The sequence below is a fragment of the Bacillus rossius genome (assembly GCF_032445375.1).
Source record: "Bacillus rossius redtenbacheri isolate Brsri chromosome 4 unlocalized genomic scaffold, Brsri_v3 Brsri_v3_scf4_2, whole genome shotgun sequence".
In the NCBI taxonomy this organism is placed as follows: Eukaryota; Metazoa; Arthropoda; class Insecta; order Phasmatodea; family Bacillidae; genus Bacillus; species Bacillus rossius.
Window position 1 is genome coordinate 6,397,752 of NW_026962011.1, and position 15,731 is coordinate 6,413,482.

Sequence of the window (15,731 nt, forward strand, 5' to 3'; positions counted from 1 at the left end):
TCACTTCATGCCACCAGAGGTGCTGCAGTCACTTGTCTTGCTCTTCGTCAATGCTAATTGCCTAAAGTTTACCATATTGTCCTAATACAATATTTGACTTGATCCTTAAATGGCTTTAATGCATACCAATGTTTATTTGAATTTTTTTTAACCTGAAATATCCATGTTGATAGGTTATGATGCTCTAGAATTCGTACTTAAAAAAAATACATTTGTGCATCATGAAAATAAATATAAAATATTTTGAGAAAATAACTAGCCCACATACATAATATACTTTTTCAAAAGTGTAATTTTTCTAAACCTGCAGTTAATAAAATTAAGGTTTTTTTTCTGTATTGATTTATATACTTCTATCTCATTCGAAAATTATACAAACATCAATAACAAATTTATGGCAACAGAAAAAGTGAGGCGATAGCTATTCAAATTTCGCGCGCATTTGAAAATAGTTACGTATCTTGCCGCTGGGACTATAAGAGCGCGCTGCAATCGGCGGCGGATACTTCGGACACAGAGTTAAACATTGAGTTGCCGATCTTTCCCGAAGGGCATAATGATCGTTGATTATTTTGATGTTTGTAAAAACGTTACGAATGGCGGGATATGTGTATGATTTTTAATATTTTTGCGTGTGAATGCTAAAACGTGAAAAATAGTTTTCTGTTTGCAATCATGGCAAAGTTATCAGCATATGATTCGCACAGTGAAGGGCCGGAATATGTTGGTATACGATTCTGCTTGGAATGTAACAACATGTTGTACCCTAAAGAAGATAAAGAAAACAAAGTGTTGTTATACGCTTGTAGAAATTGTGATTACAAGCAGCTAGCACCAAGCAATTGCATTTACGTGAACAAGATCATGCACGAGATCGACGAACTGACGCATATCGTTTCTGATGTTGTTTCGGACCCGACACTGCCTCGAGCAGAAGATCACCCGTGCCCCAAGTGCAACCACCGCGAGGCTGTGTTCTTCCAGGCCCAGACCAGGAGAGCTGAAGAAGAGATGAGGCTGTATTACGTATGCACAAACACTCACTGTGGTCATCGCTGGACTGAATAACTTGTTATAGTGCATTTGTTTACATTGATTTGCAAGACTGTCATCATGAGCAATGATGCAATAACAGAAGTAGACTAAAAAAATCGGTATTTTCACGTCCGTATAAATTTTTTCTTCATGTTGCTCTTTTTTATAAGGAATAAATAAAAACCAAACATTATAGTAATCAATGTAAAAAAAAATTGTGTTTATCTGAAACTTTGTTTTTAATTGTGCAGACGAACAGGAAAAAACTCGGTAAATATTTACAATCGCGGTAGATGCCAAAAAAAATGCCAAAAATCTGAAAATACTTTTATTCTGTGCCCTTTCACTTCCTCTTTTCTAAACAACCGGCGGAGGTAAGAAATTCCAAATACTTTAGGTGATATCGAATTTTTTAATTTCATCATATGTAGAGTCGCGGTATATGCCACAAAAAATGCTAAACATCTGAAAATACCTTTATTATATGCTCTTCAACTTCCTCTTTTCATTAAAAGCGGCGGAGATTTGAAATTCCAAATACTTTAGGAGATATCGAATTTTTAAATTTCAGCACAAAACCAGCGCATTCCTGTGGCGTGCGTGCACCATTGTTTCTTGTTTACGTACGAGTATCTATTTTTTTATTGGATAATGATGTCACGTGATTGTTCGTGATAGGCCAGAATTCAAATGAACTAATACGTGATTATTTAGTTCAATTATTGTTTAAAACAGTGTTTAATTACCGCCTCCAACTTACGTGAGTTTTTAACGTTTCTAATTTTAAAGTCTTATTTGTTATTTTGATATTGTTGCGCAAGTAATAAGTAACAAAAAAATTTACGTGAGTTGTTACTGTACATCCTTTGTTACGGGTTTGTTAGGTAAGGTCAGTTACATTATAAATAATTTAAAACTAAAGAATAATTAAAATTAATTCACATTATTTTTAATATCACCTTAGTTTTAAAGTATTTATAATGTAACTGACCTGACCTAATCGACCATTTTAGTTTACTGTTCACCCTCTGTCCGGGTTTGTTTGGTCAGGTCAGTTACATTATAAATATTTTAAAACTAAACATCCATTAAAATTTATTCACAAAAAAATTTTTAATGTCGGCTAAGTTTGAAAGTATTAATAATGTAACTGACCTGACCTAATCAACCATTTTATTAATTACGCATTCACGATTCACGTATTCACGAACACACAGCAAAATAACAAAAATGGCGCCGCTCGAATGGTTCCACAGGTCTTGTATTGCAAAATTAAAAAATTCGATATCTCCTAAAGTATTTGGAATTTCTTATATCCGCCGCTTTTAATGAAAAGAGGAAGTTGAAGAGCATATGATAAAGGTATTTTAGGATTTTTTACATTTTTTTTGGCATCTACCGCGACTCTACATATCATGAAATTAAAAAATTCGATATCTCCTAAAGTATTTGGAATTTCTTATCTCCGCCGGTTGATTTGAAAAGAGGAAGTGAAAGAGCATAGAATAAAAGTATTTTCGGATTTTTAGCATTTTTTTTGGCATCTACCGCGATTGTAAATATTTACCAAAAACTCAAGATTATAAGATAAACAACCCTAATAAAACTTGAAATTAGTTTTTTTTTTCTCTTCAATATCAGCAATTTGTTTGGTAAATATGTATTGTACGGATTAGCGCCAAAAAAAATCGTACAAATATGAAATAACTTTCATTATATGCTATCTTACGTCCTCTTTTCAGAACCGCCTGCGGAGATAAAAAATTCCAATTACTTTTGGAGATTTCGAATTTTTTAATATTCATTTTTTGGCGATTTTTTTCAAAAAAAAATTTAAAAATCCGGAAATACCTTTATTCTGTGCTCTTTAACTTCCTCTTTTCATTAAACCCGGCGGAGATCAGAAATTCCAAATACTTTAGGAGATATGGAATTTTTTAATTTTCATGCTGTGCACTGATGCGGCCCCAGCAGGAAGCCTACGATTCACACATCCTTCTGGACATACCCGAATACTCACGTTGGCAAGCCTTTTCCTAAAATTAGCAAGAAGTACTTAAAAATACTTTAAAACATTGTGGATGGTGTGTTATATTAGGTAAGTATAGCTACATTAAAAAAACTGTAAAATCATTTTATGGTTGCTTAGCAAATAACTTTTTAATATGTAGCTATCCAGCGCTAGGAAACCGTTTACAGGATTTCACAGTATTTTTAATGTAGCTATCCTAACCAAATCAACCATCCACAATGTTTTGAAGTATTTATAATGTAGCTAACATAACCTAATTGACCATTAGTTTTCATGAGTTGCATATTTATTTACAATAAACAAAAAAAAAAAACGGAGATGCACGATCGGGCGTTTGCCTCTCGTCTGTTGAAAGAAGGCTTGCCAACGTGAGTATTCGGGTGTGTCCAGAAGGATGAGTGAATCGTAGGCTTCCCGCGTTTTCATTGTTGCTTGTTTACAAGTATGATTTTTTTTTTTCGCGACATAGTTGAACGACTACATCACGTAAAAAGAAAATTACGTGAGTTCCTAATGTTCATCCTTTTTCCCGGTTTGTTAGGTCAGGTCAGCTAAATTATAAATACTTTAAAACTAAACAACCATTAAAATTAATTTTTATTATTTTTAATGTCCGTTCAGTTTCAAAGTATTTATTCTGTAGCTGACCTGACCTAATCTACCTTTGTCCCGTTTTGTTAGGTCAGGTCAGTTACATTATAAATACTTAAAACTATACAAGTAAAATTAATTGATATTTTTAATTTCCGTTTATTTTGAAGTATTTATCATGTAACTAACCTTACTTAATGGAAAATTTCTGTTATTTAGGCATTCACGCACACACGGCAAAATATAAAATGGCATCTGTTGAATGATTACATAGGGCTTGTATTGCAAAATAAGAACGGCGATATCTCCAAAAGTAATTGGAATTTTTCATCTCCGCAGGCGGTTTTGAAAAGAGGACGTAAAAGAGCATCTAATGAAAGTTATTTCATATTTGTACGATTTTTTTTGGCGCTAATCCGTACAATACATATTTACCATTTGTTTTAGGTATGTTCATGATGTTTTGATTAATGGTTGTTGAAAGTCTACCCCATTCCTTTGTATGGTTTTTCAGAATTTCACTACAGAAACACGTGAAACCATTGTTGTGTTGTAATTGGTATCTTGGGCTACATGACCACCTCACCCCTTGTAAACTAAAGTTATCACATCATCAGGTAAAAGTTTAGAATTACAGCTTCTGCAGGAATAATAATCTCAACTTTTTTTTTTTTAATTTCTACCTACCTTTTTGCAGAGATTTATTTTGAGGCAGGAAACTAAGTTTGTTAAATTACAATAATTATGTATGCGACGTTTATATATGAAGGGTGTATTGATGTCAGCACATTGTGGGTATCTCTTTTGGTACTACTAATGTCAAGTCTCGCAGATAATCTAAATGGTGTTTTTTCAATTGCAACTTTAAAAACAGGTTAATTTACTGCAGTGATGCGGCCCTCACCGTGCTTGCTGTAGTGATATAAATTTGTGTTCTTCTGTAACAGCATAGCTGAGACTGTTTCCCACAAGAGATGTTCTTGATTATTGTTGCAGTTTCAGCCAGGGCCAAACTGTTCTCCACCCTAATTTGTTTTCGATTTCAAGTGAATATTGAACAATAGTGAAAAATATTCACTTGAAATTAGGGTAGAAAACAGTCTACACTCTGACCATAAAGTACTGACATTAAAGTCCCTGTCTTCATCAAAAACAACCTCGGCTGTGCTATATTCCTAAGGGTCTCTGAAAAATCACAGGTTCACTTTTCAACTAGTATCAAGAAAACAGCATGGTGGCAACTAAAGCATCAACAGTCTCTGCTACATTATTAAAGCACAACATAAATTTATGTCACCATATTTACATTACAGGATTTGAAAATTGCAGCATCTTTGTTACATCACTTGATACCTATCAAGTTAAATTTCATTCTTAATAAAATAACACTCTTAACACAAGTACTACCAGAACAGATACACACACATAATGGTAGTAATATAGACAAGAAAACACCAATTCACGTATAAATGTATTTCAAATACTTTAAATGTAACAAACTTGTTCTCTTGTCTAAAAATAACCACTACAAAACTAAGTAGAACTAAAAAACAAAATGATTTTGCAAATACTAAACAGGTACACACACTCATAGTTAATATGGTTGTAATTATATACTGGTGAATACATCACTTTACCTATAATCTTTTACCTTTTAAACTTTTTCTCGGAATCAATTAAAAATATTAATATATATCTGTTTTTAGGTTAAAGAGCAGAATGTCTGTAGTGTTAAAAAAAAATATTGGAATTTTAATTTACTTTTTGCAGAAAAGCAGTTTCTCTAGAATTTCCCCTTCATCCAACTAGTTGTCGCTTATTCGTCATACCATCTGGTCACGTCGTCGGCAGCCCACAGCAAATGTGAAGTGATGGGAAAAGAATAGAATCACACATGCTGGTCGGGGGTGAGTCATTTGTTTTTCAAACCAATTTTTTTGTCACTGTAAATCAGGCCCGAGTTGTCAACGTTTGTTTGGGGTGTCGGTGATCGCCTGCGAGGCATAGGTCTCAAAATTTAGTGAACCTCAGTTAAGAGGTAACTGTGAATTTTGTCATCGGTTTGGATAAGTTGACAAGCATGTTTCGGGAAGAAGAAATCAAAACACAGATAAGAAATTATTTTATTTAATCAGCAGCTCATTTTCACTTTCGAGTGCAAAAAGACTGACTTAGTGATATTTAAATGTTGCGAATTGTGACAGTGTTAAGTGTGTCTGGCTGGGCTGACTCGACATAAAAAAGTTCAATCTATTTTTTTTATCTTAACCTAACTTAAAACTGTAGAGTTATTCATTAACAGAGCATCTTTTCCATGAAAAGAAATTTTCTGGAACTGTTAACTTAGTTGTCCTGCAGAGAAGAATTTTTTAATTCTACTGTATTTTACAAAAATATGTAAAGCACGCACAAATTTATTTTTAGGTTATATTGTGTTGAAAACTTTCTTAGACCTTACTTAACAAAATATTAAAAAAAATTTTTGTAATGTCGCAGAATGTACATGGAAAATTTAGATGCGCTGATACAGCAGTATTTAATTATTTAATGGTCTTGCATTATTGTTAGGTTAAAATGTAAATTTCGGTATTTAAAATATCTATGAATGTCAAGAGATTTTTTAAATACACCACTAATGAAAATGTCCAAGGAGTTTGTATTCATCATTGTGCAATATTTGGAAAAGGTCATTGTAATAGTGATAAATTGACAGATTAGTCCCGAACTTAGCTTACTTATTAAATATACTTTTGTGTAGCGAGAGTTAATTGAAAAAATTAAAGAGATTGGAAGAAGAAAAAATAGTTAGTCTGTAATATTATGGTTGTTTCAAACAACTAGAATGGGAATAAAGATAGCTGCATCAGCGAGTGCCATTTGGTTATATTATATGAAATTTAATGCACAATTAATTTATTTGATTAAAATCACATAAAAGTGTATGTAAAAATATTTAATGATAAAATTAATGTGTGGGTCATTAGTTTTATGGAAACAAGGTGAAGTTTCTTTAGTACCTATATTCTGTATACGCTTTTAAAAAAAATCAATAATGTTATCACAATAATATTTAACTAATTTTATCTTTCTTCAAAATTTGAGTTTTTTTCATTCATTGCTTTCATTGCTAAACTTTAGTAAGAAGTTAAATGTCCAAAATTGGATAACTAAAGTTAACCTCTGGGTATCTATCTTGCAAGGAAAGGGCGCAAATTTCGGGTCACCCTTCAATGGCAATCTACCCTGTAAAGAAGAAAACCCAACTCTCAATTTTTCTCGAGAAATAGCCAATCAAAAAAATGACAACTTATATACCAGTACTGTTGCATTCAGAATCGCTAAAACAGTGTGGGACAGTGGTTAATCTGAACACCATGCTAGTGACTTGGGTTTGATACCAGGTTGGGTACTTCATTTTTTATCAATTTTTCATCGATAACATGCAAATTATTTTTATTTATTGATAATAATACATTTTCTCCTTTTTTTTACTGCAAATGTTCAACTGGTATGATGAAATTAATATGAAATAAGCAAAATGCTGTTATTAAATACACATCGTAATTTATTTTTCAAACACACGTCAAAATATGACAATATTTACTCATTTTCATTTCAGTAATTTTCTACAGATTTGGTGCATACTTGCCAAAAGAAATTTGTAAAACATATGAAGGGTCCAGGGATAAAACATGCTAAGTCAAAAATCAACCATTTTCTGTTGCAAGTGTGGTGAGATGAGTTAAAATGAGATCTTTATGGCCGTGTTACGAGACGGGAATAACCTGTTTAGTCAGAAGATATGAGCGGTTAAAGAAACGGTATACAGGCGAAGAACATGTCAAGTCATAGTGATACAGAGAAAGAACATGCCAAGTCAATGGGAAGTAATTTTTGCAGTTGTGCCAGCACTGTTCACATTCATTTGTTTATATCACCCCTTACTCTATAATGTATATTGTTTGTTTCAATATTATGTGAATAATGTGTACAGCAGTGTATTATAAACATTTGGCATTTCAGTGAATTACTATTGGCGTTTATTCAATTTTGTACATGTTTGTGATGTCATCAAAAAACACAATGGATTCAAATGAAGATATCAGGAATATTTCCTCCAATTCAAAAAGAAAACGTAAGTATGGCCGTTTGCAAGAGGTTAGGAAGAAAATAAAACTTTGAAGTCATGAAATAGGCCCAGACTGCCAATGTAAGAAAAAGTGTTTTGAGATTGTAGATGAAGATAAAAGAAAAGAGATAATTAAACGTATGAACAGTATGCATTCTAAAGACGAGATAAACATCTATCTTGCTGGGTTGATAACCATATTACCAGTTAAACAACGGCATCCCAGACAGCCAGAAGAAAAAGCAAATATGAGAGACGCCACCTTTTCGTACCGTTTACGATACATGGAAGAAGGAAAACCAGATGAAGTAAGAGTTTGCAGAAAAGCTTTCATATCAGTACATGGGATAGGAAAAGGTAAAGTTAATTATATTTTGCAATCGCTTAAGAGTTCGGGGGATGCGCCAAGGGACAAACGTGGTAAACACAAGAACTGTGTTCATGCACTTCCCGATGAAACTAACCAAAAAATTCATTATCACATTAACAGCTTAAGAGGAAGAGAGAGTCATTATAGTCAGAAAGACAGCAAGAAGTATTTACCTGAAGAGTTAAATATATTGAAGGTCTACAAAATGTTCCTAGAGAAGAATCCTGGTATAAAAGTATCATACGAGACCTACAGAAGTATTTTCAATGCAGATTTTAATATTGCTTTTGGATGTATTTAATGCCAGAAAAAGTTGCTTAGAAGCAGAACTGCAAACCGCTGAGGACAACCAAACAAAAGAAATGTTAAGTAATGAAATTAACATTATCTGCACTGTTAGGGAATCACATAACAAGACAGCTCAGTAATGGTACGATCTAAAAAGAAAGGCCAAAGTTACATGTCGACGTGACATCACAAAGGAAGCAATAGTGTTTGATTTCTCAAAGAACTACCCGATTCCGAATATCACTACTGGTGAAGTTTACTACAGACGTCAACTTTCTATGTTCTTCTTCAATGTCCATGTTTTGTCGACTGGAAGAAGCGTGTTTTATGTTTATCCTGAAACAGTCGGGCAAAAGGGAAGTAATGAAGTTTGTTCTTTTCTCCACCATTTCATCTACAACTATCTAGAAGAAAATGTCACCGAACTGGAGGCATTTTGCGATTGTTGCCCTGGGCAAAACAAAAACCACACCGTTTTCAAATTTCTCCATCACCTTGTTCACAAGGAACACCGCCTGCAACATGTCACATGTACATACCCGATAAGAGGACATTCATATAATGAATGTGACAAGAACTCAAGACTGATAAACCAAAAAACAAGAGCCGAGATGCCAGAAGAATGGGCTGAAACCATCAGAATCTCAAGAGTAAAGCCTTCAACTTTTGAAGTGGTTGAAGTTGAACAAGAAAGATCAAAGATTGGACAACACACCTGGACACATACTATCAGAAGAAGTTGCAGCGTGCTTTTCGAACTGTCAAGGTTTTAATTGTTTCAGAAGATCATCCAGCACTTATAAAATATCGGAACTCCTTTCATGGACCATGGAATAACGTCCCAGTGCTACCTACAAAGGGTAAAAAGAAGCAGCAGCCATTGCAACATCAGCAAGTGTCAGAAACTGAGTTTATTCTGCCAAACATTGCCTATGATGGTGAGTTAAAAAGTCATATTTTACACCTATATCTACCAAAATAATTTATTTTGTTTTCCATTACATTTTTCATCCTTCTGAGTGATTATTTAATGTTCAAATAATCTAACATATTCCAATGTCATAGCTAAATTATCTTTTCACGTATTTGGTGTATGATTTGGTTATTATAAACTGCCCTAAAAAATTATTACAGTCATGAATAAGTTATCAATTAATGTTAAATATAATACAGGTATATGCCATTTTACATGTTTGGATACTATCCTAGTTTATTTTTTCAGCTGGTTTGCTGGTCACAAAGGAAAAGTATGATGATCTGCAGTGCTTGAAGAACGTTTGTACAAATCCAAGGTGGCAGACTACTACACTGGCCTAACTCATAAGTAGTGAATGTCTGTTCCTGTAGATAAATATACGACTATATTGCATTTTTGTTCCTTTAATGAGAAAGAATTATATTTCAAATAAAATTTTAATTGTGGTTCCACATAGAAATATGTCATCACCATTGTTTTGCAATAATTAATGAAAGTAGTATTTCTCTGCATATCAATTACAGGGGAAAACCAGGTTAGGTCACAACAATGATTACACAAGTTTTAATAATTTTACATACTCTATAAAAAATTAAACCATTATAATATTTTAGCTATATGTTCTTTGTTCTTTGTTAGTGTAATATTCTAAGAAAAAGGCTTGCAGCAAATAATGATTGTATGTTAGCTCTTGAAAGTACTTAAACATTAAAATTGCTCTCCTGAAAAATCATTAAAATTGACTTAACATGTTTTACCCCTGGGCCCTTCATACATATTATGTTCTGTTTACACCACATGTACTGTATAAATGTGACATTTTTGTGAATTTATTTTTTTTTTTTTAAACAAAGCAGATGCAAGCAGGTTTTGTTAACATTTTGTATTGTAACTTTTGGTTCTATGAGTTTCGCAGCATACCAAATCTATTTCAACTTGTAAGTCAACTGTGGAGGCTCAATTGGTGAAAAACTAATTAATTTTTTTTGTGGCATCTCAAACTTGGATATTTCTTTTTTTCTTCTTCTTTTTGTAGTATCGTAAGGCCATTGACACAGAAAGCTAAAAAAAAATTTTCATTTGAAATAACGTACAAGGAAAAAAAATTGCAATGCTTAAAATCTAATAGTGATGGTCCGTACTGTGGTAAATTAATTTTTTATTTCTTGTATTTTCAATAAAATGAAACATGAATTTTCAAGTAATCATTGAAAAATTGATAAAATATAAAAAAAATAATAGCCAAAAAGGGATTAAACCTGAAACACCAGTGCAATAGTCAGATGCTCTAACTGGTAGGGCACGCTACCTCAATAACTTTGAATGCAATGTCATGGGTATATAAATTGTGTCTCGTTTTTCGATAAGATATTTGTAGAGAATGATTGAGATTTGGGTTTTTTCCTTTACAGGGGAGGTTGCTATTGGGATGTAATTTATTCTTGCAAAGGGACGTAAAAATCGGTGACCTGAAGTTTGCGCCCTCTTCGTGTTAAACCCAAGTTACTTCTCAGTGAAGTACAAATTATTAAATTTAAATGAAAAGGTCTTCAGTCAGCTTAAAATCTTAATTGATTATGGTAAAATTGGTCTTAAGAAGCAAAAAAAAAAATATAGAAATATGTATTATACTGAAAATTATGTAAATCACTAAAATTTCAATAACAGAAATGTCAGTATACTTAAAATTTGTTTCTAATAGACAGTGAACTCCTACCCTTTTAAGGTAAATGATATAGTGTTAGTTGTAGATGCAAAAAAATATATATATATATATTGTTGGCTAATTCACATTCTTTTAAAATAGTAATGTGGTGAAAAACATAAGGCTATTGAACATAACTTAGCATAACTTCAGAGTATTTAATTAACATCTGCATAAGCTTGATAAAAAATCAAACCATCCACCATCCAAAAAGCCAAGGTACATGTTTACAAAGATTATCATGTTCAACATTATTACTTTTCTTGAACAGAATTAAATTGTAGGATATAAATATTTACACTGCATTATAAATTTTTCATGTTAAGTTTGTACAAATTTTTTTACATTATTTGGAAATTATTTTGCATTGCTGAGTGCAAAGCTCCTTTCTGGACCTTCTTAAGTTATTCGCTGTATGTCTTCAATTTGCATTTTATCTTGTTTTGTCACACAACTCGCATTTCTGAAGCCTTCGTTCTACTTCGGTCCACGTTGGTATTAACCCATGCCTATCAGCAGTGTTGTTAAAAGTACTCGGAAAAAGTAATTGGGCTCAATTACAATTACTGTGGTGATAATGTAACTAATTACAAGTAAAAATTACTTTACATAGAAGTAATCAGTAAAATTACAATTACTTTCCGCTACCAATTTTAAAACTGACCTACGATTCAATTTTTTTACACTTTGTTACATTAATAAACATACATATTTGTTTTGTTAAAAAAATGATTACATGTAATGATTAAATTTATTATCTTTAATTAAATGAATAATATTTGAGGACAAACTTGCTTGAATAACATCAAAAGACTTCATACAAGTAGTGGAATTGACCTTACAAAAAATTGCATTTTAAAGTTCCCATCAGATAGATTCCCTCTCTTGATGGCAAAAACATCTTTACCAACACTAAAAAGACGCTCAACAGGAGCACTTGACGGCAGCGATGTGACAAATTTTTAAAATGCAGATTTTAGGATAGGGTAATGTTGGAGACACTGCAAGTCACTATGACTCTTCATTTTTGATCATAGATGTTGTGCATACGATCGTAGCAATACAAGCGTAAAATTATAAACTTTACTAATACAATTCTTGTTCTTAATTGTATTCATTATACGTTCCGAGAATAAAAGTAACGGCAAGTAAATATAAAGTATCGATTACCTTAATGTATCGATTACAATTAATGTTATGTATTCCGATTACAAGTACGAATTACATTTTTTAAATGTAATTCGTTACAAGTATAAATTACTTGAAAAGTAATCGTTACAAGTAATCCGATTACTTGTAATTCGTTACTTAACAACACTGCCTATCAGTACCTGTCATCATTTCTTCTTTGGAAAGAGATAATAATAAAAATAAATAGATTTTTTTCAAAACCATCCGTTCTCTTGATTTTGTAGCCCTGGGCTGTAGCAACAAAAGCTTGTGTAGTTGCATACAGAATAATTTTCAGAGCTCACGAATTTAAAGTAAAAAATTAGTTTATAGCGAAACCTCACATGTCGAAGTTGATAGGTTTATCAGGAGTTTGTGTAGACTTAATTTCAGTCTAGCATGGTAAATTGGGTGAAATGGTCTTAAGACAACATTTTAAATAATATATGCTGAGATATTGGCACACCCTGAGAATATGAGTGGCACCATTTTTGGTGCCTGATCTTGATCTGTACTTGAGATTATAAAGTATGTGTAAGGTCTGTTGTTTTCGAAACTGATTGTCCTCAAAAACTATTAGATCAGCTAGAAAAATAAACCCAACAAATTTATTGTGTAACTACAGAAAAATTAATTTCAATCCCTCACATTTAATAAAAACCTCTTTAATTAGCTTAACAATTGGTCTTTAGTAATTTTTCAGTATTTTCTTTGTAAAAATTATTTTTGGTGAAGATTGTTTAAATGCTGAATGTTTATAATGTTGAATTCCATAAATTTCTGTAACTAAGATTTTTTATTTGAAAATTTATTAAACTGAAATATTTTTCTGAATTCAATGCTGTCCCAAAAAGTGTGTACTACCAATGGCATATTTTTTATAAGAATTTTAAAAGCTGTTTTTTTTTAATTTGATTGGAAATTTTTTATTAAGCAATTTGTTTATATATTTTCTAAAGTGGTTAATAAACTGTATTAATGTAACAATTATTTTTAAATCACATCAATCAAATTTTGTAGCAAAAATTACTTATTTTTGATCCTGATCCGACGAATAAAAGAACTTTCAAGAATCTGTAGTTTATTTTACCAACATTATTTAAATAACATTCATTGAAATCAAAATATAAAACTCTACTTGGGGAAAGAAGGCTTAACACAGCTAAAATATTTATGTAAATAATGTGTTTTTTATATGTATACTTTTTGTATTATAATGCATCATAAATTACCAAGTCCTACTTATGCAAAAAATGTGACATGCTAGTCAATTCGATGTAGACAATCTTAAATTTGTGTCATTGACAACATAGAACAATTAGTTTTATATTTTAATGCTACTTAACCGAAAGAATGTGTATGTAATGAGAATTAAAAAGTGTGATAAGCTGAAATACCCTATAAATGGTGAGTGGAATAAACGTAGAACATGATGACCTCTATTGTTTGAAGTTTAAAAAAAAAAATGTTATTCAACATGGGGTGTATTTGTAATATATACGGAGTTATAATTAGGGCCAGTGATTTTTCGCAAAAATTATTAGAGACAAACTGGTTGTTAAAACACTGTAAAAAGCAGGTGTTTTGCTTTTGGTTCAGTTTCTTTCATGTGCATGCCCATTGTTGACACGCGAATCACAGTAATTCTGTGCGGGAGAAAATGCGCTCTAAATGGTGTGACCAAATAAGGCAATGGGTTCTCTTGCAAATGGCAACCAATCTAAGAACAGAAATTACTGACACAGAAATAACGTAGAGCAGTCTAGTAAAAGAACAGATTGTTTCGCGAAGTCACAGCCTCTATTCATGATGATGCACATAAATGCACTAATGTGAGAAGCGCGTGCTCGCAGCATTGACGGGTAAGTAGTCGCTGCAGAGCATGATGGGAGGAAAAAGGGGTGAAATATCAAACTCACCCTCCTATGCGCCGGCAGCACACACGTATGGAAATACTGCACTCAGGCAAAAACTGTTTGCATTCATCCATAGAATAATCGCAAAATTTAAAGTGAAGTTTAAACGTGTTTACTCTAACGTATTTAATATGTACAGTTTAATGGATAAGCATCGTCTGATAACATAGTAACATGCTTAAAAATACATGGCAAATGTGTTTATGATTGTTTTAACATCCATAATTTATAGCTAAGCATTTTAATTACAGGTATTTAAAAAAAGAAAACAAGAGAAATGTATAATAATGTATAATAAATGTAAAATCAAATGCAGTGAGTTAGGAATATCTGGTTATAACCAACATGATGTGGTAAAATAGGATCTCCACCTCATTGTTTAAATATCTGTTGTAAGGCCCTGTCACATCAAATATTTTTCTCCAACAATATTTGACAATAAAATTAATAAATTTGTACAGATCACTTAAAATAAGTTTTTAATCATGTCACATTATCAAAGTTTATTTTTGTTTAGAACCGCTTCAAACTTTTCAGTTTTATTCATATTTTAAAATTAAATAATGCATCACAGTGCTGAACGGAATTTTTGAACGTGTCGTTACTTTTCTTTTTATCCTTTTTTAATCTGGTGCATAAGTCGTGTAATTACCTGTTCTTGAGACCTCGATGGCATCTTTACCATCTTTAACCACGAACTCGATGGAGGCTGTACCATCAACTACGGGAACCATGACGTCAGCGACACCTGTTATGGAGCAGATCCCGTTGGCAACGACGATGTCAACACTGGAGGAGACTTCAACAGTCATGATACCACCAGCAGAAGACACCAATTATTTCGCATACAACATTCATATTAACATTATTTTAGTTATTTCACTTTTATAACCACTTTAATAGTCCGTGTGTCCTTCGCCATTTTAAAGATTCGTTGTGAATGGAAACGGATGTTTTTCCATTTTCTCTAGGCACAATTTTGATTGGCTGATTTCATCCAACATATATTAAAACCTGTCCTATATTAAAAATATTTGGTGGAAACTCAAATCATCCAATTTGTCAAACAAACATGACTGAGCTAGTGACGTCATAACCCTGCAACTTTATTCGACCCAACATATTGCAACGTTTTGGAAGCGAATCTTTGACAGTGAATGTGACACGGCCTTTTAAGGGCTGGTAAGTATTAAGACAAAGTTAAGTCACCACCTCCTTTTATTTCACTTCGTCTTGAATCTCCCTTGCATGACGATGATGTGATAGTACACGCATCGTCGTGAGTGCCTGCCGTCAGAGGAGCGGCTGACGCACAGTGGGGTATTTGGTCAATTTAGGCGGCCAAAATTATTTTTATCTTTTAATTGGGTCTACATATGCCAGCTTACCCATTCGTGGTAGTTTAAAGTGATAGGAAACATTTTATTTGGATTTTATAAGACTTATTACTTTATTGATAATTTTATACAAAAATATGAATGTTACCTAGAACACCTACCTAAATTTACACAATAATGAT

The 15,731-nt window shown here is 32.4% G+C and overlaps 1 protein-coding gene and 1 long non-coding RNA gene across 2 annotated transcripts in view; both read left to right on the forward strand.

Annotated features, from left to right (window-relative positions):
* LOC134542359 (uncharacterized) overlaps positions 1–15,731 on the forward strand; it is a 397,749-nt gene that overhangs the window by 297,425 nt on the left and 84,593 nt on the right. The window lies entirely within an intron of this gene.
* Positions 532–13,370, forward strand: LOC134542361 (uncharacterized). Its single transcript, XR_010076783.1, has 2 exons — positions 532–1,305; positions 5,429–13,370. It is a non-coding gene; the product is annotated as an uncharacterized LOC134542361 (long non-coding RNA).